The 27,037-nt window shown below is 37.5% G+C and overlaps 1 long non-coding RNA gene and 1 pseudogene across 1 annotated transcript; one reads left to right on the top strand and one right to left on the bottom strand.

Moving 5' to 3' along the window:
• The first annotated feature begins 9,017 nt into the window (after positions 1-9,017).
• Positions 9,018-19,475, top strand: LOC131535915 (myosin heavy chain, fast skeletal muscle-like; annotated as a pseudogene).
• A 143-nt stretch (positions 19,476-19,618) lies between these two features.
• On the bottom strand, positions 19,619-21,692 carry LOC131535916 (uncharacterized). The gene is made up of 3 exons (XR_009269781.1): positions 21,293-21,692; positions 21,067-21,132; positions 19,619-20,964 (listed from the first exon to the last, which is right to left on the bottom strand). It is a non-coding gene; the product is annotated as an uncharacterized LOC131535916 (long non-coding RNA).
• Between the last annotated feature and the right edge of the window lie 5,345 nt (positions 21,693-27,037).

The following is a 27,037-nucleotide window of genomic DNA, read 5'->3' as shown; positions in this document are numbered from 1 at the left end:
CCTGCGTATGAAGCCAACAACAAGACCCACTACCGAGCCAACTGTCACGGAAGACAGAACAAAGAAAAAATACACAACGCAGAGAATCACATACGAGAACTTCAGTCATCTAGCAACATGATCAAGACATTCTTGATCTTTCAGCAAAATTACACCAGGTGACTGAAGATAATTCTTCATGGTTCGGAAACCTGTTAGTATCAAGTGTTTCATGCAACAAATGACTCACGCCCATCACGAGAAATGACAGTTCCAACCAGAAAAGACTATTAAGTACTTCACGGAGCTGCATGTTTGTTTCTGTGTCAGCATGCAGTTCGTCCCTACAGACAATCAACACAGAACAAGTGCTATGTGCCTGTAACGATCACAAGTTACAAGAATAAACCTTTAAGTGTCTAAATTTGTATTTTGTGAGAGTTATTAGAACTCTCAAAGGGGGAATTGTGGGATTACAAATTTATTTAAATGTTTAATTTAGATTCCAATGTAATAGTGTACAAACTGAAGAAGTTATATACCTTGTATTTAGCATTTAAGGTGAAGATGATGACATCAGATGAACGATTCAAGAGGTCCCTGCCAGTTCCTGTTCTCTTATTGTAAGTGAAATGAAATGAGCCAGACGACGGAGACTCTTGCCTTTTGTTTGTAATTGCTCTTGATGCCTCTGCCCCAATCTTTGGGCAGTTAGGCTGATTAGATTAGGAGTGGTTAAATGGGGCAGGATGCTATACCCGAATACCTCATTTGCATGCTTTAAGGTCGTCACCCAGGTGCTTTGTTTCCATTCCTAAGCACTGCCCCCTAAATGTATTTAAACTACAATGTATCACTGCTTTAGTTGAGACTTGGATGACTACAGCGACGCACAGCGAGTTCTCAATAAAGAGTAACTTCTGGATGAAAGATATCCCAACGTCTCCTGGTCTTCACTTCTGAGTTGCCTAAACTTTAGAAGATAAAAGTTCACAACAAGCTCTTTAATATGTACTTCCCCCCTTTTTCAAGGGACCATAAGTAATTGGACAATTGACTCAAAAGCTGTTTCATGGACAGTTGTGTGCTATTCCTTCGTTATTTCTACATCAATTAAGCAGGTAAATGGTCTGGAGTTGATTCTAAGTGTGCCATTTGCATTTCGAAGCTGTTGCTGTGAACCCACATCATGCGGTCAAAAGATCTCTCCATACAAGTGAAACAGAAAATTGTTAGGCTTCAAAAGCAAAACAAATCCATCAGAGAGATAGCAGGAACATTCGGAGTGGCCAAATCAACAGTTTAGTACATTCTGAGAAAAAGAATGTACTGGTGAACTCAGCAACATAAAAGGCATGGACGTCCACAGAGGACAACAGCGGTGGATGATCAGAGGATCCTCTCCATGGTGAAGAAAAACCCTTTCACAACATCCAGCCAAGAGAAGAACACTCTCCAGTTGGTAGACGTGTCACTGTGAAAGTTTAAAATCAAGAGAAGACTTCACGAGAGCAAATATAGAGGGTTCACCACAAGGTGCAAACAAGGCCTGATTAGACTTTGCCAAAAACATAGAAAAAAGCCAGACCACTTCTGGAAAAGCAATCTTTGGATGGAAACATAGCTAATGAGCCTCCAGAAAAGTCACAGCACGCTTTAGGGTCTCTGTAGAAAGTCCATGGACCGAAGGGAGGCAAGCCTCCGCGTAACCCTTACCTGCAGGTGTCAATGTTGGACAGTGGTACTTTATAAAAACGAGTGACTTTTAGACTTTTAATATCATATTTAGTCATATTTGCGCTGTTTTATTTTTGTAATATCGATAATTTACTCATCCAAGTTTGAGGAGAGGAGACACTGCCTCCCTTGCCTCCTCGGAGGAAACGCCCCTGGTCCAGTGTCCCCTGAATAGTCCTACTGTGATGATTACATTTCTTTCATAAAACTACAGGAAGGTTACTGACACTTCCTTCCATTGAGAGAATGCTAGTTAAGTACACTCACAGCCGTCAAAGCTATACTACAGCACACTCCAGTCACTCACCTATCCTCTCTGGGTTATGATGTTTGTTATGACTGATGTTCCATTAGAGGATGGAGATGTCACACACTAAAGTTTGCACACCACCTACAGGGATAGGACAGGACACATGGACCAGTGAGGAACCCAGGGAAGAACCGGATGCAACAGGCTTCGGGGGCCAACCCTGCGGTGAAGACACCCTCATAGGCCTTCCCCATCCACTAGTCCACCCTCACCTCACTGTTCTTTAGGTGTCCCAGGATTTAAGAAATAGGGAAAGAAGGAACAACAATAGCAGACGCAGATTGAACAGAGGATACAACCCTAATGTTTGCAGTCTTTAGAACAAATACTGCTCTGTCTTTTGTTTTCTTTCTTCCTCTGTGCAGATACCACTTGATGGCTGTCCCAAGACCCATACGCGCCAAACCCCTCACCTGCGTATGAAGCCAACAACAAGACCCACTACCGAGCCAACTGTCACGGAAGACAGAACAAAGAAAAATACACAACGCAGAGAATCACATCCTTCAAGTTACAAAGTACATAATCAATTTGTGCATCAGCAATGCAAAGGCTTTCTCAGGCTTTTTGCTTTTACAGGTCAGTGATAATCACTGTATTGATGAAGGAACCGAGAGGTGGATTTCTGTTGCATCTGTCACTTGTTTGTTAAAAAAAAAAAAAATTCAGTCCTGCTCCAAGGAAGAGTTAAACAGCCGTATCGCCTGAGGGAACGAAATTCTCCATCTCTCTGTAGAACAAGACACAGACAGCATTCTGTCACTGAATGTGCTCTTTTGCCTAGAGATGGTACTATGCAGCGGATTATGGGCATTACGTAGTTCTTTGCTGGTTATGATCTAAAGCGTTATCAACATTTTTGCTATAAAGTTTCCATCCTTGGAGACACTAAATTCCTCAAGCAATTTCATAGAACAATCAATTCAAGCAACATTGCAGTAGTAAAAACAGAAATCAGACCATACCTGTCTGTATACTGTAAAGCTTAAAACTGGACTACTGCAATGTTCTGTTAACTAGCCTTCCAGTCGATGCGATTAAGCCTCTACAGATGATCCAGAGATCTAAGAGGTCAATATATTATCGGGACAAAGCTATCTGTTAGTGTGATCTAGACACTTCCTGCCTAAAATCTCTTTCTCTACTGCATTTACAGTTATGCTAAGCTTATTTGCCAATCTGGTTTGAATGTAGTATTCAGAATTGCTAACATTTCCAGACTGCTAATTAAATAAATGTAAACATTCACTATTGCTCTACTACAGCAATATGAACAACAAACTACAAGCCAAGAGCTGTGGCCAGTGCAGTTGCTAGGTCTTCTTGTCTTCTTTATAAAGTTTATTGCATTAGACTTCTTGTAATTGCAGTCTGGGGGTTGGTAGAAACTGTGGTGGACCTCGGGGTGGGGGTGGGAGGAGAGATAAACTGTACTCAGTTTTCCCCACTAGTGACACCTCTGACTCTGATGCAGGAACTGTAAGATTGAATTTATGAATTTAGTTTAAAAATGCATTATTTCTTAGCAGAACTATGAACAATCCAATTTTGCTTGTTTTATAGGTAGTGTATGATTTGTTTTATCAGCTCTAAGTGATAAATACAAATTGTTGCTGTTCCATGGGTTTTGACATTTAACATGTTACAATATTTAATGTTCTTCTTTCTTTTATTTTAGAACTCAAAACACTATATGCTATCTGTTAATCATGTTTTGCTTTAGCTGTTCATGTTTAAGCTAAACAGTAGATCTAGTATTTAAGACTGTGAGTAATGAGAAGCTTGATAGTCGTTGGCTGATTTGTGGCTATCAGTTGTTGCTGTAGGGAAGCCTTGATGGGCTGCTGATCTCAGACTATTTACAGCTATTCCAGAGCAGTAAAAACACAGCAGGTGTGAAGTTGTCAACTTTATCCTAATGCGTTTTAAATTGTTAGAGTCTGTGAAGCCAAGCTGGCTGACTGCATACTTCTCCACATTACTGACAGTACTTTCATATACAGAGTTATTTACTCTCTGAGGGCATTGAAATTCAGGACTGAATGCATTCTATGACATAAATTTATGTACAGGTCATTGACACTATTGTGCCTTACAAAAATCATCACTAACATGCCTAAAAATGGCTTTCAGAAGTATTTAACCATTCTTTTCCTGAAATAATGAATAGAAGAAAATTTCCCAAAAGCATTGTAAGCCTAGATCAAAGAACCACTGTCACCAATGGTCTCTACGATCAACTTAGCTCACAATGTTTTTGAGAAACGCGGCCCAGAATAGTGGTTGATACTTAAACATTTGTTTGCTTATATTTTTATAGGATTATTCACCATAAATGAACAAGGATTGACCCCACCCTCTGACTTTTTTGGAGTTGCTTGCATCACACAAACGTATGTAACGTGCCCTGTAAGAGATATGAACATGTGAGCGAGTGTATATATATAGTTCATGTTTCTTTACAATGTTTGGCTCAGACAAGACTGAGCTGCAGAGCACAGCAGAGCGGCAACCTTTTTTTTTTTTCCATTTTATTCATATTCTGTTTTGGTCAATAAAACAGTCATCTTTATTCATCTTTTCTTGAAAAAAATTAAACCTGTACCAGAATGACGGGAAGAAAATAGTAAATAGTAAATCTGTAAACATGGTGGAGCAGTGTGATGGCATGAACACGCATGGCTTCCAGTGGCACTGGGTTACTGGTGTTTGTTGATGACGTGACAGAGAACAGAAGCAGCTGGAATAATTCTGAAGTGTATAGGGATATACTGTCTGCCCAGATTCAGCCAAATGGAGCAAAGTTGATTGGATGGCGCTTCATAGTACAAGTGGACAAGGACCCAAAACATACAACAAAAGCAACCCAGGAGTTTTTGAAGGTAAAAAAGTGGATTATTCTGCAATGGCCAAGCCAATCTCCTGATTTCAGCCCAATTGAGCATGCATTTCACTTGCTGAAGACAAAACTAAAGGCAGAAAGACCCACAAACAAACAACAACTGAAGTCAGCTGGAGCAAAGGCCTGGCAAAGCATCACAAAGGAGGAAACCCAGTCTTTGGTGATGTCCATGAGTTCCAGACTTAAGGCAGTCATTGCCTGCAAAGGATTCTCAACAAAATATTAAAAATGAACAATATATTTATTAAAAAAAAAAAAATTCAGTCCTGCTCCAAGGGAAGAGTTAAACAGCCGTATCGCCTGAGGGAACGAAATTCTCCATCTCTCTGTAGAACAAGACACAGACAGCATTCTGTCACTGAATGTGCTCTTTTGCCTAGAGATGGTACTATGCAGCGGATTATGGGCATTACGTAGTTCTTTGCTGGTTATGATCTAAAGCGTTATCAACATTTTTGCTATAAAGTTTCCATCCTTGGAGACACTAAATTCCTCAAGCAATTTCATAGAACAATCAATTCAAGCAACATTGCAGTAGTAAAAACAGAAATCAGACCATACCTGTCTGTATACTGTAAAGCTTAAAACTGGACTACTGCAATGTTCTGTTAACTAGCCTTCCAGTCGATGCGATTAAGCCTCTACAGATGATCCAGAGATCTAAGAGGTCAATATATTATCGGGACAAAGCTATCTGTTAGTGTGATCTAGACACTTCCTGCCTAAAATCTCTTTTCTCTACTGCATTTACAGTTATGCTAAGCTTATTTGCCAATCTGGTTTGAATGTAGTATTCAGAATTGCTAACATTTCCAGACTGCTAATTAAATAAATGTAAACATTCACTATTGCTCTACTACAGCAATATGAACAACAAACTACAAGCCAAGAGCTGTGGCCAGTGCAGTTGCTAGGTCTTCTTGTCTTCTTTATAAAGTTTATTGCATTAGACCTCTTGTAAGTGCAGTCTGGGGGGTTGGTAGAAACTGTGGTGGCCCTTTGGGGGTCGTTTTATGACTTTGGGCCCACTGTACTCAGTTTTCCCCCACTAGTGACACCTCTGACTCTGATGCAGGAACTGTAAGACTGAATTTATGAATTCAGTTTAAAAATGCATTATTTCTTAGCAGAACTATGAACAATCCAATTTTGCTTGTTATATAGGTAGTGTATGATTTGTTTTATACATATGTGATATATTTACTATAAAAAGTGCAGATTAAGTAACCAAATTCACACTTTGGGTCTACTTTGCCTCTTCCTCATTTCCCAAGACAAAGAAGAGTGAATCTTTTCAATTTAAGCAACCCCCTTGTATTACCACATGACACTGTCTTTGGAATTTGAGGAAGGACATAATGTTTTACTGAAAGACATGTATAAATGTTGGGATGACTAAAGACTACTTTGTAGATAAAATGACAACTGTCTCCTAATGAAGCTTAAAGATGCTTTACATTCAAATATAGAAACACTGCAGTAAACAGCAATAAAATAGAAGCACTGCAGTGTTCAAGACAAAGCAATGAATCAATTCCCCTGGACTAGTCAAGTAATATAGTTTACCCATCCCAGTCATATAAAGGATCAGTTTGCATTAGGTATTAATAGACACATGCTATTTTTTTTTTAATGAGAGAGATTGGGAAGCCATTGGTCAATCGTTACTTATACAGGCTTGTACATCTGTTATATTAGGTGTTCTTGAGTTACATAAAATGAGTTCTCAAATGTGTCATTTATATGTTTTGATATTATTCCAATTTAAAGTGCAACAAAACAATTCCCTAATAGATAATTAAATGATTTCCCAAAGAAGATCATTAAAATCAATCACAGTCCTATGCCTATGCAGAAAGGAAATCATTTTCTTGTAAGTCCATTTAAAATGAAAGAGTATATAAAATATATAACGCACAAAGATATATAAAATATATAACGCACAAAGATATATAAAATATATAACGCACAAAGATATATAAAATATATAACGCACAAAGATATATAAAATATATAACGCACAAAGATATATAAAATATATAACGCACAAAGATATATAAAATATATAACGCACAAAGATATATAAAATATATAACGCACAAAGATATATAAAATATATAACGCACAAAGATATATAAAATATATAACGCACAAAGATATATAAAATATATAACGCACAAAGATATATAAAATATATAACGCACAAAGATATATAAAATATATAACGCACAAAGATATATAAAATATATAACGCACAAAGATATATAAAATATATAACGCACAAAGATATATAAAATATATAACGCACAAAGATATATAAAATATATAACGCACAAAGATATATAAAATATATAACGCACAAAGATATATAAAATATATAACGCACAAAGATATATAAAATATATAACGCACAAAGATATATAAGAGGTCAATATATTATCGGGACAAAGCTATCTGTTAGTGTGATCTAGACACTTCCTGCCTAAAATCTCTTTCTCTACTGCATTTACAGTTATGCTAAGCTTATTTGCCAATCTGGTTTGAATGTAGTATTCAGAATTGCTAACATTTCCAGACTGCTAATTAAATAAATGTAAACATTCACTATTGCTCTACTACAGCAATATGAACAACAAACTACAAGCCAAGAGCTGTGGCCAGTGCAGTTGCTAGGTCTTCTTGTCTTCTTTATAAAGTTTATTGCATTAGACCTCTTGTAAGTGCAGTCTGGGGGGTTGGTAGAAACTGTGGTGGCCCTTTGGGGGGGTCGTTTTATGACTTTGGGCCCACTGTACTCAGTTTTCCCCCACTAGTGACACCTCTGACTCTGATGCAGGAACTGTAAGACTGAATTTATGAATTCAGTTTAAAAATGCATTATTTCTTAGCAGAACTATGAACAATCCAATTTTGCTTGTTATATAGGTAGTGTATGATTTGTTTTATACATATGTGATATATTTACTATAAAAAGTGCAGATTAAGTAACCAAATTCACACTTTGGGTCTACTTTGCCTCTTCCTCATTTCCCAAGACAAAGAAGAGTGAATCTTTTCAATTTAAGCAACCCCCTTGTATTACCACATGACACTGTCTTTGGAATTTGAGGAAGGACATAATGTTTTACTGAAAGACATGTATAAATGTTGGGATGACTAAAGACTACTTTGTAGATAAAATGACAACTGTCTCCTAATGAAGCTTAAAGATGCTTTACATTCAAATATAGAAACACTGCAGTAAACAGCAATAAAATAGAAGCACTGCAGTGTTCAAGACAAAGCAATGAATCAATTCCCCTGGACTAGTCAAGTAATATAGTTTACCCATCCCAGTCATATAAAGGATCAGTTTGCATTAGGTATTAATAGACACATGCTATTTTTTTTTAATGAGAGAGATTGGGAAGCCATTGGTCAATCGTTACTTATACAGGCTTGTACATCTGTTATATTAGGTGTTCTTGAGTTACATAAAATGAGTTCTCAAATGTGTCATTTATATGTTTTGATATTATTCCAATTTAAAGTGCAACAAAACAATTCCCTAATAGATAATTAAATGATTTCCCAAAGAAGATCATTAAAATCAATCACAGTCCTATGCCTATGCAGAAAGGAAATCATTTTCTTGTAAGTCCATTTAAAATGAAAGAGTATATAAAATATATAACGCACAAAGATATATAAAATATATACAAATATGTAAATGTAAAACTATTATATGATAATTCCTATGAAAGATAACTATGATATTTAAATCTATGATGTAATTTAATCCAAATGTGAACATCTTTTTGAAGTAATGTGTTGTCAAATGTCTGTGATAACTATAACTGTGTAAAAGGTTGTTATATATGTTGATGACCGAGAATAGATGTAATCTATTGCATAAAATAAAACTCCAAAGCTTGTCCAGATATAGCCTCTGCTTAGTGTGCAAACTGGCCTCAATATAAGTGTGGACGAGAGCATGACCAGTCTCAGAGGAAATTAGAAGAGTTCCAACTTGTGGTAAGAGGCTGAAGTACTTTGCATTTGATGTTGTTACTTATGTGAGTGAGCTAAACCAGTTGATATGACAGAAGATAAAGTCTTTAATAAGATATTATTTTAAAGGAAAGTAAACATGGATATTACATTGACATTTGCATCTAAACATGTCTAAATAAAGTTTAACTGAATTTCTTGGCAGTGCTGTGAAATTTCATCTGGTATCAAGGAGCAGAAGGGTAAGTGGTAGCAATACATTGTGCTACTGCATTACAAATTTAGTTGATAAGCGGGTCTTTTGTCAAATCCATGTAGACTGCTTATTGTAGATGTGTTGCTATTTTTGATAAATGAGATTAAAAGGTTTCACACATGTCCAAGGGCAGATTTTAAATGGGACTAGGGACACATTTTACACATAGTGCATGTATACATTGGTACACATAAATAAAAGAGATACAAATAATTATGTTTCATTTGTGTTTATGCAGTTTGTTTATGTATTAAATTGTATCAGCAAATTGCATCTTGTGCCGCAGATCTAATCAGGCACACCATCAATTAAGGACTAGTGTATTCACTTTTTAAAAAAATTATTTTAATAGGCTTCTTCACTTTTTAATACTCTATAAATCTATAAAGACCTGACCTACACGAGACCCTCTGTGAATTCTTTACGTGTGTACTTGATCACCAATAGTCATTGTTTTTTCTCTAAATTGTAGTAAACCGCCACCATGAGTACAGACGCGGAGATGGCCCTTTATGGCAAGGCTGCCATTTACCTCCGGAAGCCTGAGAGGGAGAGAATCGAGGCTCAGAGCAAGCCATTTGATGCTAAGACTGCCTGCTATGTGGCTGATGTTAAAGAGCTGTACCTCAAGGGAACAATCAAGAGCAAAGACGGTGGCAAAGTCACTGTTATTGTGAATGACACTAAGGAGGTGAATTTTCAACATTTAGACCAGATACCCAGTACATCAATTTATTACATATTTAATTTATTTTCTGCTATATTTAATGGATCAAATTTATAGGAGAGAGTTGCTAAGGAGGAAGACGTCCATCCAATGAATCCTCCCAAGTATGACAAGATTGAGGACATGGCCATGATGACCCATCTCAATGAAGCCTCTGTGCTGTATAACCTCAAAGAGCGTTATGCTGCATGGATGATCTACGTATGTTCTGAAGCAAAGTCAAACAGTGTTTAAATGAATTTTGTCTGTATTTTTGCAATCTGACCATTTCTCTGCTCATTTCAGACCTATTCTGGGCTGTTCTGCGCTACTGTGAACCCCTACAAGTGGCTCCCAGTGTATGATTCAGAAGTGGTGGCTGCCTACAGAGGCAAAAAGCGTATGGAGGCCCCACCCCACATCTTCTCTGTCTCTGACAACGCCTATCAGTTCATGCAGACCGGTAAGACCTTACGGAAGTTAATTCTATAGATTTCATTAAATGTTCCTGTACATAAAAGAAAGATCTACCAGAACTTGTACACATTGTAATCAACAGATAGAGAAAACCAGTCTGTCCTGATTACGTAAGTATTTTAATTTAACTGACTATGGCAACAGATGTGAGTATAAAGTAGAGATATGGCAAATATAAATATATGGAGATATATCCAAAATAGAATATAAATGTACTGTACACTTCTGTCTTCTGAAAAGTGTATATATTTGATCAATGTTTGTCTTCTCATCTTTAATAAACCAGTGGAGAATCCGGTGCTGGAAAGACTGTGAACACCAAACGTGTCATCCAGTACTTTGCCACAGTTGCAGTTCATACTGACAAGAAGAAAGAGCAGACTGCCAGCAAAATTAAGGTATGAGACTATGTAAAAATATATGTATACTACTACTACTACTACTACTACTAATAATAATAATAATACACCCTTCAACCAATGCAGGGCTCTCTTGAGGATCAGATCATTGCTGCCAATCCTCTGCTTGAGGCTTATGGTAATGCCAAAACTGTGAGAAATGACAACTCCTCTCGTTTTGTAAGTTCACCACTTTTTATTTACAGTACATTTCATTAGTCGTGTTGGATTTTTCTATACAAAGATTTCTATAAAACTATTATCATTACTATTATTCACGTGTCATCTTATTTTGTTTAAAACAGGGTAAATTCATCAGAATTCACTTTGGCACAACAGGAAAACTGGCCAGTGCTGACATTGAGACATGTAGGTGGACATGATTTAATTTAATTTATGCATCCTACATTTGACTTTTCCTGTCACTCTTCAGATGATTGTAACTCAAGTATATTCTCTCAACAGATCTGCTGGAGAAGTCTAGAGTCACATTCCAGCTTTCAGACGAGAGAGGCTACCACATCTTTTACCAGATGATGACTAACCATAAGCCTGAGCTGATTGGTAGGTGCACATATTTGATTCTATGTTTTGATGCCAGATAATATTGTAAATACTCAGACAATCTCAGATAATACTCTTTCATAAATGCTCTTATGGGTATTTTACAGAAATGACGCTCATCACCACCAACCCATATGACTTCCCCATGTGCAGTATGGGTCAGATCACAGTGGCAAGCATTGATGATAAAGAGGAGCTGGTTGCTACTGATGTGAGTCAATGCTGTTTTTTTAAATAACAAATTCAATATAAATATGGCTGATCATAGAGCTCATTCTTCTCTGTAATTTCCAGACTGCTATTGACATTCTGGGCTTCACTGGTGAGGAGAAGATGTGCATCTACAAGTTCACTGGAGCTGTGCTTCATCATGGAAACATGAAGTTCAAGCAGAAGCAGCGTGAGGAGCAGGCTGAGCCTGATGGCACAGAGGGTGAGACTAAGTAGTACTAATGTGTGTGATCACATGCAGTGCTTTGATTGAGAGAATCAAAAGCACCGATTCTTTCTGTTGTCATGAAGGATAAACAAAATGTTTTCAAGGCAAGAAATGTATGGATGTTTTGTACCCTTTCAAATTGCAGTGGCTGACAAAATTGCCTACCTTCTGGGTTTGAACTCTGCTGATATGCTGAAGGCTTTGTGCTTCCCCAGAGTCAAGGTCGGAAATGAGTTTGTGACCAAAGGTCAGACTGTGCCACAGGTACGTAACATATTTCCAGCATGTCCTTGTGTTCAGCCTGAAAATCATGATTGAATCTGACTTATTATTGCAAAATCAAAAAGTTTTTAATAAAATATCCCCTCTGTTCTACTTACAGGTTTACAACTCTGTTAGCGCCTTGTGCAAATCTATCTATGAGAGGATGTTCTTGTGGATGGTCATTCGTATCAACCAGATGTTGGACACAAAACAACAAAGAAATTTCTACATTGGTGTGCTGGATATTGCTGGCTTTGAGATCTTTGATGTAAGAATCTTTTATGTTTATCTCTCTTTATGGCAAACTGAGTTACATTCAGCAGTCAGTAAATGGTCCTGTTCCTTTCTCCAGTACAACAGCATGGAGCAGCTGTGCATCAACTTCACTAATGAGAAACTGCAACAGTTTTTCAACCACACCATGTTTGTGCTGGAACAAGAGGAGTACAAGAAGGAGGGCATTATTTGGGAGTTCATTGACTTCGGCATGGACTTGGCTGCTTGCATTGAGCTCATTGAGAAGGTTTTTACTGGTTTATGAACCATTTTTCCATTAATTTCCATTTTCCGTTTCCAAAAGTATACATTTTTAATAATAAATATTTTATAAACAGCCCATGGGTATCTTCTCCATCCTTGAAGAGGAGTGCATGTTCCCCAAGGCTTCAGACGCTTCCTTCAAGAACAAGCTGTATGATCAGCATCTTGGCAAGTCCAACGCTTTCCAGAAACCAAAGCCTGTCAAAGGCAAACCTGAGGCCCACTTCTCCCTGGTGCACTACGCTGGAACTGTGGATTACAACGTTACTGGCTGGTTGGACAAGAACAAGGATCCACTGAATGAGTCTGTTCTGCAGCTTTACCAGAAGTCTTCTGTCAAACTGCTGGCAGCTATCTACCCACCAGTTGTTGAGGGTAATGAAAAAACTGAAATGTTAATTAAATTGTGTTAATTTAATTAACCAAACATTGATTTAATGTTGCACTTTCTTCTGGTTATTACATTGTGTCTTCCTTTGTCTTTTGATTTACTTAGAGGCCGGCAAGAAGGGAGGCAAGAAGAAGGGTGGTTCCATGCAGACTGTATCTTCTCAGTTTAGAGTATGTCTTTGTTTGTGACCAAATGTGGATAATGTTGCACTGTGTGACTGTGTCTCAGCTTGCTTGAGTCAGAGAAAAAAATATATATAAACAACTGAGAGAATGTGACTAAGAAAGCTGTAACAATTCATGATTAAACAGGAGAACTTGGGCAAGCTCATGACCAACTTGAGGAGCACTCACCCTCACTTTGTGCGTTGCCTGATTCCCAATGAGTCCAAGACTCCAGGTAAAGTTATAAAGGGCTTACAGATATTTTGACATTAACAAAGGTAATATATATAATAATGATGATGTCAATTTACCAAACTCATAATGTAAACTGTTGTTTATAGGTCTCATGGAGAACTTCCTGGTTATCCACCAGCTGAGGTGTAACGGTGTGCTGGAGGGCATCAGAATCTGCAGAAAGGGCTTCCCCAGCAGAATCCTCTATGGTGACTTCAAGCAGAGGTAAACAGGACCACATGAAAACACCATTTTCTGCATAAGGCTTTTAATTAGAGGATATGAAGCATTTTGATTGATCTTCAACAGATACAAGGTGCTGAATGCCAGTGTAATCCCAGAGGGACAGTTTATTGACAACAAGAAGGCTTCTGAGAAACTCCTGGGATCCATTGACGTTGATCACGACCAGTATAGATTTGGACACACAAAGGTTCATATTTTGCTTTACAGCATTTAAAACATTCAATAATCATGATCTATTGTTTATGCTCATTCTGTTTAAATCAATATCTTTTGATTTGTTGTGAATTCAGGTGTTCTTCAAAGCTGGTCTTCTGGGTACTCTTGAGGAGATGCGTGATGAGAAACTGGCCGCTCTGGTTACAATGACTCAGGCTGTTTGCCGTGGTTACTTGATGAGGAGTGAGTTTGTGAAGATGATGGAGAGGAGGTGAGGAATGTTATGAATAAAGATAATATCAGTAATACCTGCATGAATGGTAAATAATGATAATTATGGCATTTAATAATGAATTATTCTTAGGGAGTCCATTTACACCATCCAATACAACGTTCGCTCATTCATGAATGTCAAACACTGGCCATGGATGAAGGTTTACTACAAGATTAAGCCTCTGCTGAAGAGTGCTGAGACTGAGAAGGAGTTGGCAGGCATGAAAGAGGACTATACAAAATGCAAAGAAAATCTTGCCAAGGCTGAAGCAAAAAAGAAGGAGCTTGAAGAGAAGATGGTGGCACTGCTGCAAGAGAAAAATGATCTGCAGCTGCAAGCAGCATCTGTGAGTTTACCTTATTGAATGAACTGAATTTTGGCTCCATTAAAATGAACAGTATGGTTTCCAGTGATAGTGATATATTTTCCAAACAGGAATCTGAGAATCTCTCAGATGCTGAGGAGAGGTGTGAGGGTCTGATCAAGAGCAAAATCCAGCTTGAAGGTAAACTCAAAGAGACAACTGAAAGACTGGAGGATGAGGAAGAGATCAATGCTGAACTGACAGCCAAGAAAAGGAAACTGGAGGATGAGTGCTCTGAGCTGAAGAAAGACATCGATGACCTGGAGCTCACCTTGGCTAAAGTGGAAAAGGAGAAACATGCCACTGAGAATAAGGTTGGAGATTATGTTGGTTTAAGATTAGATTATCTCTGTTTTATATGATGATGTAGAATATGTATTGTGAAAAAAAAAGAAGAAAAAAAAAAGCTCATTTGGAAAAAAAAAAAATCACACAGGTCAAGAACTTGACCGAGGAAATGGCAGCTCAGGATGAAAGCCTTGCCAAGCTTACAAAGGAGAAGAAAGCCCTCCAAGAGGCACATCAGCAGACCTTGGATGATCTCCAGGCAGAGGAGGACAAAGTCAACACCCTGACCAAATCCAAGACAAAACTTGAGCAGCAAGTTGATGATGTGAGTTACTAACTAAACATATCATTAATTAATTAAATGAACTGTCTTTTTTGACCTGGAGAGAGCAAAGAGAAAGCTTGAAGGAGACCTGAAATTAGCCCAAGAGTCCATCATGGACCTGGAAAATGACAAACAGCAATCTGAGGAGAAAATTAAAAAGTAATTAAAACATAATCTTTTAATGAAAACTTTTTTAAATTTGTTATTGTTTAAAAAACTCCTCATTATTGAACACCCACAGGAAAGACTTTGAAACAAGCCAGCTGCTCAGCAAGATTGAAGATGAACAAACTCTGGGTGCTCAACTCCAGAAGAAGATCAAGGAGCTTCAGGTATGAAATTAAGAGATTGAGAGATTTTGATCAAATCCAGATCACAAAAAATTCTGATTAATTACTTGCCACTGTAGGCTCGCATTGAGGAACTGGAGGAAGAGATTGAGGCTGAGCGTGCTGCTCGTGCCAAGGTTGAGAAGCAGAGAGCTGATCTCTCCAGGGAACTTGAGGAGATCAGTGAGAGGCTTGAGGAGGCTGGGGGAGCCACTGCTGCTCAGATTGAGATGAATAAAAAGCGTGAAGCTGAATTCCAGAAGCTGCGTCGTGATCTTGAAGAGTCCACCCTCCAGCATGAAGCTACGGCTGCTGCCCTCCGTAAGAAGCAGGCAGACACTGTGGCCGAGCTGGGAGAGCAAATCGACAACCTCCAGCGTGTCAAGCAGAAGCTTGAGAAAGAGAAGAGTGAATACAAAATGGAGATTGATGATCTCTCCAGCAACATGGAGACTGTTGCCAAAGCAAAGGTTGGGAATTTCATGCCTAAAAGAATATAGAACATGTCTTGAAGTTTTTCAAACATCTAATGATCTTGTATTTTTTAGGGCAATCTTGAGAAAATGTCCCGCACACTCGAGGACCAACTTAGTGAAATAAAGTCTAAGAATGATGAGAACCTTCGCCAGCTAAATGACCTCAGTGCTCAAAGAGCAAGACTTCAAACTGAAAATGGTAACCACAAACAATCATGAAGAAATTAGTAGTACTTAAATAGTAATTGAGTCTTATTAGAGAAAACATACATTTAAATTTTCTTTTATATAGTTTGTTTTGATATTAACTGCTGGAGACATTAACACAATCTGACACGGTGAGTTTAAATTTACACAGGTGAGTTTGGCCGTCAGCTGGAGGAGAAGGAGGCTTTGGTTTCTCAGCTCACCAGAGGCAAACAAGCTTTCACTCAACAAACTGAAGAGCTTAAGAGGCTGATTGAAGAGGAGGTTAAGGTAATGTAGCATAGTCAAACAAACACACAATTTTGACCATGCTACTAAGCAATAAAGCTAATATTATGTGACTTTCCCTCCTAGGCTAAGAACGCACTGGCTCATGCTGTGCAATCAGCCCGTCATGACTGCGACCTGCTTCGTGAGCAGTTTGAGGAAGAGCAGGAGGCAAAGGCTGAGCTGCAGCGGGGAATGTCAAAGGCCAACAGTGAAGTTGCTCAGTGGAGAACCAAATATGAAACTGATGCCGTCCAGCGCACTGAGGAGCTTGAAGAGGCCAAGTATGAACATCACAAAAGCTGATTACTATGTGTTCATATGGAAAAAGGCTTTCACGTTAAAACTGATGTTTACAAATTCATTGTAGGAAGAAGCTGGCTCAGCGCCTGCAGGACGCAGAGGAACAAATTGAGGCTGTAAATTCCAAATGTGCATCTCTGGAGAAGACCAAACAGAGACTCCAGGGTGAGGTGGAGGACCTCATGACTGATGTGGAGAGAGCCAATGCTTTGGCTGGCAACCTTGACAAGAAGCAAAGGAACTTTGACAAGGTAAAAAAATTTAATCATTATATGATATTCTCTTCCTAAATCATTGCTAAAATGGGCTTTGTTGAAGATGTTCTAAATAAACTTGACCTTGAAATATCTTCACCAAAGGTCCTGGCAGACTGGAAGCAGAAATATGAGGAAGGTCAGGCAGAGCTGGAAGGTTCCCAGAAAGAGGCTCGCTCACTCAGCACTGAGCTGTTTAAGATGAAGAACTCTTATGAGGAGACTCTGGATCAGCTGGAGACCCTCAAGAGAGAAAACAAGAATTTGCAGCGTAAGAATGACATTACTAAGTTGATTATTTAAATCTGTTTTACAGTGTTAAATCTGTAGTGATTCACAGTATATTTGTTGATTAACATTTTCTTTCTAACTTGTAGAGGAGATTTCAGATCTGACAGAGCAGTTAGGTGATACTGGTAAGAGCATCCATGAGCTGGAAAAGGCCAAGAAGACAGTGGAGACTGAGAAGTCTGAGATTCAGACTGCCCTGGAGGAAGCTGAAGTGAGTATCCTGAGATTGATATGTAATTCTTGCTAGAAGCATTATATTGTGTTTTTAATGCATATTTTCAATCTGAATTGTAAATATATATATTTTTATTTTTCAAAGGGCACCCTGGAGCATGAGGAGTCCAGGATTCTCCGTGTCCAGCTTGAGCTAAACCAGGTCAAGGGTGAGATTGACAGGAAGCTTGCAGAGAAGGATGAGGAAATGGAGCAGATCAAGCGGAACAGCCAGAGAGTCATTGATTCCATGCAGAGCACTCTGGACTCTGAGGTCAGGAGCAGGAATGATGCCCTGAGAATCAAGAAGAAGATGGAGGGAGACCTTAATGAGATGGAGATTCAGCTGAGCCACGCCAATCGCCAAGCTTCTGAGGCCCAGAAACAGCTCAGGAACGTTCAGGGACAACTCAAGGTATATGGCTTCTCTTTGGCTTTGGGGTGCATAAATACGTTTGTATAATCAAAGCTATGTGAAGTGAAAGGCCAACAGAAAGCACATCAAAAGCTTACTGTAATGCTATTGTTATGTTCAGGATGCCCAGCTGCACCTTGATGATGCTCTGATAGGACAGGAAGACATGAAGGAGCAGGTGGCAATGGTGGAGCGCAGAAACACTCTGATGCAAGCTGAGATTGAGGAGCTGAGAGCTGCTCTGGAGCAGACAGAGAGAGGCCGCAAAGTGGCTGAACAAGAGCTGGTGGACATCAGTGAGCGTGTTGGGCTGCTTCACTCTCAGGTTAGGGCATGTTGTTTTCACAGTGAAATTGATAGCATTGTTTAAAATGTTTATACCGATGCTTTCCATATTGCAGAACACAAGTCTCCTGAACACCAAGAAGAAGCTCGAGTCTGACCTTGTTCAGATCCAGGGTGAAGTTGACGACACTGTGCAGGAAGCCAGAAACGCAGAGGAGAAGGCCAAGAAAGCCATCACTGATGTGAGAAACAGTAGCTGCCAAATGTTTCACAAAACACTTGTGTACTTAAAAATGTCAATCTAATATATATCTATATTAATGCAAAAGGCTGCAATGATGGCAGAAGAGCTCAAGAAGGAGCAGGACACCAGTGCTCACCTTGAGAGGATGAAGAAGAATCTGGAGGTCACAGTGAAGGACCTGCAGCACCGTCTGGATGAGGCTGAGAATCTGGCCATGAAGGGAGGAAAGAAACAACTCCAGAAGTTGGAGAGCAGGGTAAATCTTTTTTAAAGGATTTTTATTTTCATATAAAATATAATTTTAGGATAAAATCTCTTGAAGATGTTGCTTACATGTATTCCTAAAATTAAAGCACCATCTTGGAACCTTAGTTCACTTATTTATTATGTGCTATCAAAGGTTCGTGAGCTTGAGGCTGAAGTTGAAGCAGAACAGAGACGTGGAGTTGATGCTGTTAAGGGTGTCCGCAAATATGAGAGGAGAGTGAAAGAGCTGTCTTATCAGGTATGATCATACCCCACCGTATCCATAGGTTTATCCATACAAATCTATGATTTTTTCTTTTTTATTGTTTGTAGACTGAGGAGGATAAGAAGAACATCAACAGACTTCAGGATCTGGTTGATAAGCTGCAGTTGAAGGTCAAAACCTACAAGAGGCAGGCTGAGGAGGCGGTATGTTAAATAAATCTGAACATTTTGACACATTGATTATTAATTAATTAGTCATTTATGTACTGGAACAGTATAACTGATGTTCCACAGCTTAGTTAACAAACACACTAAAAATGTTACTCTTTAGGAGGAGCAAGGCAACACTCATCTGTCCAAGTTGAGGAAGGCGCAGCATGAGCTGGAGGAGGCTGATGAGCGTGCTGACATTGCTGAGTCTCAAGTCAACAAGCTCAGAGTCAAGAGCCGTGATGCTGGAAAGGTCAGTTGTCAATCTTTACTCAGTAAAGTAAATGCTTACTTGCATTTACTGAGAAGAAACATACAGCATTCAGCTTATGCTTGAAAAATGTACTGAGTATTTACATGACTTCTGTATGTCATTTTTTTTGTCTCAGGTCAAAGAAGAGTGAAAACCTCAAACGTGATGGGAGCCTCTACTGAAGTCATACAATATGATTGTTCAGTAGATTTACATGTAATATTCATTTTGAAATAAATCTGTGCTAAGTAGACATTTGTTTTGGAGTGATCTTCAGAGCAATTTTATTCTCAAATAAATTAATGAATTGATTTTTAAAAAATTACACTTAAATACTGAAATATTCTAACATTCTAATACACATAATAGCTGTCAATAATGTAAAATTCATGTTCATTAAGGTTTCCTCCACTCATGCAAGCAAAAAAAAAGTTTTATTAAAAGTAAATTAAACTTACTTAACTTTATCATCCTTAAAGGCAATTATTTATGTACACAACAGTATACATACATAAACAGCAACACAACACACACTAAATAACACACATTTATAAGAAGTCATTTAAAAACATTATTCAGCAGGCATAAAATAATTCTTAAATCTATTTGATTTGCACAAAGGGAGTTTATATCTCCAGAGGGAAGCAGTTGAAATTCAGTACACAATGGGTGGGTGACATCGGAAAGGACTAAATGGCCCTTCCTGCTCAATATGTTCATAAATTTGGTCCCCACTATCTTGCTGCACATTTTAACTACACTCTTAGAAGAAAAGGTTCTATATAGAACCTTAAAAGGTTCTATCAGGCGCTACATATTTGGAACCCCTAAAATGTTCTATATAGAACTCTTTAGGGGTTCCCATCATGGGATCATTTTTGGGATTTAATTTTTGTTTTATTTTAATTAAATTTTAAGACTTAAACAGCTCATATAGCTACTTTATCACTAGAAAAACTGAAATAACTATAAGCATAAGACATCAAGGAGTTGTGTGATCATTTAAGACACTTTTATTAGCATTTACAATGACAAGCAATATATAACACAGCAATTCATAGTGCAACAGTTACAGGGATTAACATAAATCCATGTTTCTTTATTTATTTATACTTTTTAAAAATATATATTTTTACCTGTCAACCTAAAATAGCACTCTCCATTTTAGAAATATTGTTTTTTCAACCCCCCCCCGTATCCAACATGTTTGTCACATATATATGTTGATTGATATGTTGATATGTTGAAACCACAAAAAAAAAAAAAAATTGAATGTTAACTTGCACAAATAAATGAAGTTATAAATAAAATTAGAATGTGAAATGTTTGTCATCAAATAGTATATTAATGATACATTCTCCTATAAACCTATAAACCAAGTAGTCTGACTTTTTTTTTTTGCATACTGCAACTTTCCCCAGTTCTGTAACCCATGAAAGAAGGTGAACCACATGTTTCTGAAAAGGGAGCTAAAAGACTAACCATAGTATTGTTTTTTATTCATTTATAAGCATTAAATATTAATTTTACATTCAGATAAGCATTTAAACAATAAAAACAAAGGACCCAGGACAATTTCAGCACTGGGAAGGGCTCAATAGTAATGATTGAAATTAACTGAGTGATGGATTTTGGATGCTCCATACTGAACAAAAAGTAGACTGCAAACAGATGCTGTGTTATTGGTCAGTGACACATCCATTCTGATGCTAACTCTCTTTGTGATGAGTAGGCTTGACATCCTAAAATGGGGATACAAGTCAGAGAAACATTTATTAGACCTATGGAGAGTACAGTACAACAGGAAAAAGAAAAGAATCTCTCACAATTACATTAAAACTTACTTGAATTAGGAGAAGTGTGGTGTTTTCATCTGAATGTAGATGACCAAACAAGTAATGAGTCCAGACCTGCAGTGACAGTGCAAAATATTTATTTATTTATCAATCAATCATAAGAACTTGCATGATAAAAGGTGGAAAATAGAAAGAAAGAAAAATATATCAGTAACTTAAGATTAGCTGATTGATGAGTTTCAGTTGGTACTGTTAGGAACAAGAAATAATGTACCTTTTGTGTTATTGTTTTGCTGCAGGTTGGTCATGTTTCCTCTGACTTCCTCTTTTCAGCTCTCTGATAAGGTGGAGCTAAAACTTTAACAGTGCTCTCTGAGATATATGAACATCTACAACAACCAAATACAGTGTGTTTTGAATAATATACAATTTCTTCAGCAAAACAAATATTTATATTTCACTTACCATTTAATTTCTTTAATTATACTGGCCATCCATGCTGGTTAACCCTCTGGGGTCTGAGGGTGTTTTGGGGGCCTGGAGAAGTTTTGACATGCCCTTACATTTGTGCTTTTTTCAGTTGCTTATAAACATATAAATGGCTAAAGTCTTATATCACTGTAAACAGCACAAACTGGGCTACAATAATATGTTAGCAGCATTTATGTACATGATTTTGTTTTTGCGTGGCTAGTGAAAAACTAAAATTTTGAAGTCACTGAAATAAGGCCATAAAACACGTACAGAACATTTGTTCACAAGACTTTTGAGAACTGGATCTTGTAGCCTAGAATATTTGCTTCAAAATGATCTAACTCACTCATTCAGAGAAAACAATATATTGATTTAAATTTTCTAAGTCACTTTTTGAGTGGAAAGGCTCTATGCGAGAGCGTGACTCACACCTGAGAAGACAAAGGCCCGCATAATGAGCTCCATAATGAGCCATTCAGTCAGGTGTGTGACTGAGAGAGAAGAGTTACAAGAAAGAATGTGAGGAAAAAAGAAATGTGTATACATATAACTATCACATAAAATAACTTGAGATTCACTTGCGAGTGCAGTTAAACAGTTTATTAGGAACAAACAAACAAATAAACAACAGAAGAGTCAAGACATCGTGGGTGCAATATCCAAAATATCCAAAACAGTGGCAGGAAACTGGAACCCAGGAAATATATTGTTGTTAAGATGTTTATTTATGTGTGTGATTATTTTTGATGGATGGTTTATATCTGTAATATTATTCAGTGTTTTGTCATTTCCATGTGGCAGAGCATATTTTCTGTATATTATATCGTGTTTGAGGTTATTTGGGGGGTATTATTATACATCTGACATGTATATATTTATTTGTTCTAGTTCTAGACTTTTTTTTTCTTTTTTTTTCTCGAGATCAGGGGAGTGAGGTTTGCTTGCACAGCACCTACTAGCTGGCCTCTGTTACACACACACACACACACACACACACACACACACACACACACACACACATCCAGGAGCAAAGAAACATGTCAACGCTGCCACACAACTTTTATTAAAAGAGTTTAAATACTGAATCGCTACATTATATTTTCCAGCAATAAGAGGATGCGATACAAGTTATCATGGCACTAAAACTTAAAACTGCTTACCTCAAGCTCTTATTCCTTCCTCTTTCGCCGCTTCCTCTATTTTCAGCACGCATAAAAACTACAACTGGTAATGTGTGATTCATCATGCTCTTTTTGTTTACCACTAGTGCATGCTGATACTTGGGTAAAGTTGGTTTTATATTCGCACATTCACACATTTCTGCGTTAAATAACTTTATAATTATATGTGCAATAAAGTTATTTTTTTGCAAATTCTAATCAGCGACATCATTGTCAACCTACTACATTTTTTTTTCACAATCGATCAAATTGGGCAAGTATTGTTTTAATGTCATTCATACTTGCGAATGTCCACTGAATGTCACGATTGAATGTGACATAAAACAAATGAATACTTTTCATTAACCTGTTAACCCGCACCTGGGGACCGTTCTTCGTACGTCGCTAACTCAGTTAGCTGGATTTGATTGTTGAGATTTCGCTTGATCTGGGATCATTTGGTTCTTCGAAGCTCATCCTGGAGTTGTTGTCATAGCAACGGGTCCGTAAGCTTAAACTTGCTCGGGAGCATGTTTATTTAATGTAAACAGGATTAGATCGCATCTTTCTAAGCAGAACTGATACTTAAAAGCTGTCCTAGCCACCGCTACTTTATTACAAGAGTACCCTACTGGTCCAGGGACAATAATTTAAAATGAATAATAATTTAAAAATTAATTTGAAAATAATATAATAATATAATATAACGATGTTGTGTAGTCTATAATACTATAGACACAGCCAGTTTTAATCTTTGAAAGATTTATTAGTGATGAAATAATTACTTTATAATTGTATTGGAGTCTTAGGGTGAATTCCAAACAGAAGTGAGCATGCCCTACTCACTTCGAAGGGCAGAGCCCTTGAAGTGTGTTCTTTGAAGGTTGTAGGGCATTACTGTCTCGTATAAGCGTTTGGAACTCCCTTGGTGAAGGGAATGGCGGACAAAATGTTACCTTGACAATGCTGCGCGTGCGTGCAGCATTCAGCGCTCCAACAGTTGTTGCAAATAAATATCTTCCTATTGCTATTATTTTATTCAAATACTGTCTAATTGTGTCTTATTTACTATTAAACTTTTTCAAACTAAACTTGCTAACAATACAGTCATATTAAATATTAAATCATATTTTTAATCACTGACGAAAATATTTTGTATTACATAAAAATAAAGAAAAATTTAATTAGTTTATTCTACTTGCGTTTGTATGTAAAGTCAAAATAAACCCCAACTTTGCTTTAAAATGCATCGCAAGATCTCCTAAGTGAAGATCACATGATCACAAACGGAAATCACTTCCGTGAAGTGACCATCGCATGTTCCTTCACTAACGGACTTCTGGAAGGGCCCTTCGTGAAGGGAATCAGTTGCTCACTTTCGTTTGGAACGTCCCTACAAATGGCGTCCCTTCCCGAAGTGCCCTTCAAGGCGCAAAAAGCCGTTTGGAATTCGCCCTTACACACATGATATAAAGTCTGAATCGTGCATTAATTTGAGTGATGACAGCTATTATGGGAGTGGCTTGATGGAGCGCAGAGATGCAGATAACTGGAAACTTTAATTAATGCTGTCACATGAGAAATTTTCTTCAAATATAAAATTAAATGAATTGCTAATTACAACATTGACATAAAAATGTAAAGCCTGTACAAATACTAGAAATCATGCATATAAATAATAAATAATAAAAACAGTGCACATTTCATTTATCTATTATAACATTTATGTAGTTTTGTTCACTTGGCTGTTTCCTTATAAAGGTCTAGAAATTTGTCAACTTTTCGTAAGGTGTCTTTTTTAATGATAAGATGTCATCTTGCCGCCAGCCAATCGCTGCATTGCTGATCGTGGTTTCGAGTATCGATACATCTGCCCTTTTCGGGGAACACGAGAACGCGCAGTGATCTTAGACAATTTAATCCAGATAGTTTAATCTAATACGCAAATTCGTTTGAAGAACCAAATTAGCCAGAGATCAGTTATCAGGATTAGAAGATCTGGAATCTTTCAAATCATCTCAGATGTAATAAGCGACGTATGAAGAACGGGCCCCTGGATGCCGGGGCACTGAACGCTCTCTGTTTGCACGTGTCATTGTTTACAATAGATTAAATGAAACGTGACACAATTAATCTTGACAAGCTATATATCATTCTGAAGGTCTAAGCTTCAAGCATTGACGATAGATCGCTGTTTTTCGATGGAAAGCTTATAAGGAATGTATTTGCTAAATTTGTGTAAACAAAACAAAACATTAAAAATGCAGTGCATAAGATATTCATCTTGATAAGGAGTCACAGACGCATCCGCTGCTGTAATCCCGGTTTAGTTAGAGACACACACACACACACACACACACACACACACACACACACACACACACATCCAGGAGCAAAGAAACATGTCAACGCTGCCACACAACTTTTATTAAAAGAGTTTAAATACTGAATCGCTACATTATATTTTCCAGCAATAAGAGGATGCGATACAAGTTATCATGGCACTAAAACTTAAAACTGCTTACCTCAAGCTCTTATTCCTTCCTCTTTCGCCGCTTCCTCTATTTTCAGCACGCATAAAAACTACAACTGGTAATGTGTGATTCATCATGCTCTTTTTGTTTACCACTAGTGCATGCTGATACTTGGGTAAAGTTGGTTTTATATTCGCACATTCACACATTTCTGCGTTAAATAACTTTATAATTATATGTGCAATAAAGTTATTTTTTGCAAATTCTAATCAGCGACATCATTGTCAACCTACTACATTTTTTTCACAATCGATCAAATTGGGCAAGTATTGTTTTAATGTCATTCATACTTGCGAATGTCCACTGAATGTCACGATTGAATGTGACATAAAACAAATGAATACTTTTCATTAACCTGTTAACCCGCACCTGGGGACCGTTCTTCGTACGTCGCTAACTCAGTTAGCTGGATTTGATTGTTGAGATTTCGCTTGATCTGGGATCATTTGGTTCTTCGAAGCTCATCCTGGAGTTGTTGTCATAGCAACGGGTCCGTAAGCTTAAACTTGCTCGGGAGCATGTTTATTTAATGTAAACAGGATTAGATCGCATCTTTCTAAGCAGAACTGATACTTAAAAGCTGTCCTAGCCACCGCTACTTTATTACAAGAGTACCCTACTGGTCCAGGGACAATAATTTAAAATGAATAATAATTTAAAAATTAATTTGAAAATAATATAATAATATAATATAACGATGTTGTGTAGTCTATAATACTATAGACACAGCCAGTTTTAATCTTTGAAAGATTTATTAGTGATGAAATAATTACTTTATAATTGTATTGAGTCTTAGGGTGAATTCCAAACAGAAGTGAGCATGCCCTACTCACTTGAAGGGCAGAGCCCTTGAAGTGTGTTCTTTGAAGGTTGTAGGGCATTACTGTCTCGTATAAGCGTTTGGAACTCCCTTGGTGAAGGAATGGCGGACAAAATGTTACCTTGACAATGCTGCGGCGTGCGTGCAGCATTCAGCGCTCAACAGTTGTTGCAAATAAATATCTTCCTATTGCTATTATTTTATTCAAATACTGTCTAATTGTGTCTTATTTACTATTAAACTTTTTCAAACTAAACTTGCTAACAATACAGTCATATTAAATATTAAATCATATTTTTAATCACTGACGAAAATATTTTGTATTACATAAAAATAAAGAAAAATTTAATTAGTTTATTCTACTTGCGTTTGTATGTAAAGTCAAAATAAACCCCAACTTTGCTTTAAAATGCATCGCAAGATCTCCTAAGTGAAGATCACATGATCACAAACGGAAATCACTTCCGTGAAGTGACCATCGCATGTTCCCTTCACTAACGGACTTCTGGAAGGGCCCTTCGTGAAGGGAATCAGTTGCTCACTTTCGTTTGGAACGTCCCTACAAATGGCGTCCCCTTCCCGAAGTGCCCTTCAAGGGCGCAAAAAAGCCGTTTGGAATTCGCCCTTACACACATGATATAAAGTCTGAATCGTGCATTAATTTGAGTGATGACAGCTATTATGGGAGTGGCTTGATGGAGCGCAGAGATGCAGATAACTGGAAACTTTAATTAATGCTGTCACATGAGAAATTTTCTTCAAATATAAAATTAAATGAATTGCTAATTACAACATTGACATAAAAATGTAAAGCCTGTACAAATACTAGAAATCATGCATATAAATAATAAATAATAAAAACAGTGCACATTTCATTTATCTATTATAACATTTATGTAGTTTTGTTCACTTGGCTGTTTCCTTATAAAGGTCTAGAAATTTGTCAACTTTTTCGTAAGGTGTCTTTTTTAATGATAAGATGTCATCTTGCCGCCAGCCAATCGCTGCATTGCTGATCGTGGTTTCGAGTA

The sequence above is a fragment of the Onychostoma macrolepis genome, chromosome 03 (assembly GCF_012432095.1).
Source record: "Onychostoma macrolepis isolate SWU-2019 chromosome 03, ASM1243209v1, whole genome shotgun sequence".
Lineage (NCBI taxonomy): Eukaryota > Metazoa > Chordata > Actinopteri > Cypriniformes > Cyprinidae > Onychostoma > Onychostoma macrolepis.
Note: the sequence above shows the minus strand (reverse complement) of the source record. Positions and strands in the feature narration are given on the sequence as shown.